Source organism: Echinops telfairi, unplaced genomic scaffold (genome assembly GCF_000313985.2).
Source record: "Echinops telfairi isolate 266 unplaced genomic scaffold, ASM31398v2 ScPeMD7_23;HRSCAF=83, whole genome shotgun sequence".
Lineage (NCBI taxonomy): Eukaryota > Metazoa > Chordata > Mammalia > Afrosoricida > Tenrecidae > Echinops > Echinops telfairi.
Genome location: NW_022103920.1, coordinates 10,132,084 through 10,135,382, shown reverse-complemented (window position 1 = coordinate 10,135,382; position 3,299 = coordinate 10,132,084).

Sequence of the window (3,299 nt, the reverse complement as noted above, 5' to 3'; positions counted from 1 at the left end):
GTGATCACACAGGCTGGTGTGCTTCTTCCATGTGGGCTTTGTTGTTTCTCAGCTAGATGGCCGCTTGTTTATCTTCAAGCCTTTAAGACCCCCAGGCTCTCTATCTTTGGATAGCCGGGCACCATCGCTTTCATGAAGCTCTTTCTTATACTTGTATGAGCGTCCTTGGATTTGTTTCTATAGGCAATCCCGTCCAACACAAAGTCTTAAGACAAACCTTTTTTTTGTTTCTTTAATATGTGTCCCTATCCTTTTCTCTGCGTGTCAAAGGAGAGTGTCAAGCACACTGTCTTTGGTTCACAAGACGCCTCACTTGATGGAGGACTCAGATTGGGCCCTGCAATTAGACTCGTGGGTCCCACGGTGCCAAGATTATATCCCCAAAACCACCAGAAAGAACAAGGACGGGTGGCAGAAAGCCGTGTAAATGCCTGCAGATGCTGTCTGGTAGAAACGCTCAAAGGCCTGCAGCATTGTCCCAGGGTCGGCCTTCTTCATTCCAATTCATCTCAAGGGAGACACAGCTGTGGTTTTCCATGAGGACAGGCGGTTACTTGGCTGAAGTGCATGCATGTACTTACTTCCCACCACGTCTCCTGGCCTCTCCCGAGTTGCCTGGGTCGAACAGGAATGTGTATTTCCTCCAGGAAGAGATGCAGGTGAGGGAGAGAAAGGTTACTTTCTGCTACTTGAATACAATCTCCACTCTTCCCTGGCTCATTTTGAAGTATAACTTCCCTGTCTGTGAGGGAACGAACACTCACCCCACAGCCATTCAGAGAACACATGGCCGGAACATTGTGGTCCAGCGGGCGCTTCATAGTAGCCCTTAGAGAAAGGGTGCGTTAGAGGGTCCTATGGCTCAAGGACCCTTCAAGGTCATCTAGCACCTCTCCCAGATTCAGGCTAGGACCTTTGACGGTGGCTTTCCTCAGACTTTGCTTCAGTGGTAAATTAAAACAGGCCCATGTTTTTGAGACAGATTAATAAGAACAAGAACAACAACACTAACAAAAATCATCCCCTTCAAATTCATATCGATGGAGCCAGTGAACATAACAGGGAAGAACTAAAAGCATCCTACACATCCTTCTGTAAGGAACGGAGAAGCAAAATGTGGTACACTTCTGCCACGGAAGACTACCCAGCACGCTAACAGAGCCAACGGCAGACTCAACATGGGGGAATCTCAAAAACACCACACTGAGCAAAAGAATATGCAGTTGAAGAACAGGCAACACTAGAGTGTGGTGATGCAAAGAAAACAAAGCAACATCAACAAAAAAGGTGATTTTGAGGTTGGCCCCTGACTGGAACAGGGCACGAAGGAACTTGGTTTTAGTTTTTAAGAGATCATTTGATTGGGGGCTCTGACAGCTCTTCTAGCAATCCATACATCAATCGTGTCAAGCATATTTGTACATAGGTTGCCATCATCAATTTCTAAATATTTACTTTCTATTTGAGCCCTTAGTATCAGCTCCTCTTTCCCCTCTCCCTCCCCTGCTTCCCACCCTCGTTACCCCTTGATAAATAATAAATTATTATTATATTCATATCTTACACCGACCGCTATCTTCTTTCACCCATGTTTCTGTTGTTTGACGCCCCTTGGGGGTGGGGGTGGGGTTATGTGTCCATCATTGATCATTGCGACCCGCTTCCCCTACCTCCTCTCCTCCTCCCCCCACATTCCCCCTACCCTCCTGGTATCGCTACCCCCATTTCTGTTCCTGAGGGGTTTCCGTGCGTCGTGAGCTCTGGTACATGTACCAGTGTACATGCTTCGGCCTAGCCAGGACTGCACAAAGGAACTTTGCATGATGGGATGGTTCTTACAGTTTGATCGAGGTGTCTGCGTGATGTGTGCGTATGCATGGAAGTCATCAGCATGATCCTTAAAATTTGCACGTTTTCACCAAACGTGGGCAATGAAAAAACAAAGGACAAACCCCTATGTCCAGAACACGAACTAGGGATGCTTCTGGTGGACACTAAGGCACAGCCGGTGGGCGGTAAGCAATGTTCTGGGAAGTGCCCCTCTCCCCGCCGCTGCACGTATGCATGTAACTTGGGCAAGGGACTTAATGCCTCTGGGCTTTAGTTTTATTCCAAGGGGAGACACATTTTCCTTAGACAAGAGGAAGGTAAGACTTTGTCACATCCTTTGGACACGTTCTCAGGAGGGACCAGTCCGAGGAAAGGGCCTCCTGGGCTCGGTAAGGGCAAGAGTCCACACAGAAGCTGCCTTTGAGCAATGGGCTCCCTTATGACAGTGACGGTGAGGATGGCGCAGGACTGGACAGCGCTTCCTTGTACACGGGGGCATCATGAATCAGAACCATTGCACTGACAGCCAACCCCCACAAACAGACCGACCGTCGCAGGACGAGGTCCAGCAAGCTGGACAGCATAGATGCCCCCCGGGTGGCCTGGCAGCTCCCTGTCCAGCCTTTCCAGTTACGCCAGCCCCCTGGGCTTGGAAAGGTGCCTGTGTCCAGGCTTGTGCTCTGCCCGGAGTGCTCCTCCTACACCTGGGGCCCAAGGCCTCTGGCTGTCTCAGAACGTGCTTGGAGCCACAGGCCGAAGGACCGAGAAGGCGAGGCCACGAACCCCAGGTCCGCTTGGCCCCCGGGAGACAGACAGCACAGGAGCCTGTTTCAAAGACCCAGGGAGCGGGGACCCCACCCCAGCGCTGCTCCCCCACCATGTTGTCTGGGTAGAGGTCACTCCTCTGGGACCAGGCCCCCCACAGGCAGAAGAGCCGTGCCTTCGGGGGATCTTCCACCTGGCTTCATTGATTTCGTCCTTCTGCCCTGACCACATGTCCCTGGGCTTGGCAATGCTTTCCACAAGACGGACAGACCGACGGACTCGCTGAAAGGTTGGTGGTTTGAATCCTGCCCGCATTGGCTCTGTGACAAGACTACCCAAACACACTGGTGAGAAACCAACCTGGCTCTATAGACACAGGTGCGGCTTCAGGCGCCGTGGGGGGGACCTGACTCCACCACCCACCACACCAGGATCCGGATGGTTTCTTCCTTAGTCTGGAGGGGGCGGGTGCAGGGGCTATCGGATGCTGACTGGAAATGCGGGTGCTGATGACAGTAGCTTCCTACCTGGGGGCCCTGGGGCAGAAGTCACCCCTCGACCCGCTTCTTTTTTTAATCATTAAATAATCATTTTATTAGGGGCTCATACAACTCATCACAATCTGTACATACGTCATCTGTGTCCAGCACATTAGTACATATGTTGACTTCATCATTCTTACGACACCCACTTTCCACTTGAGC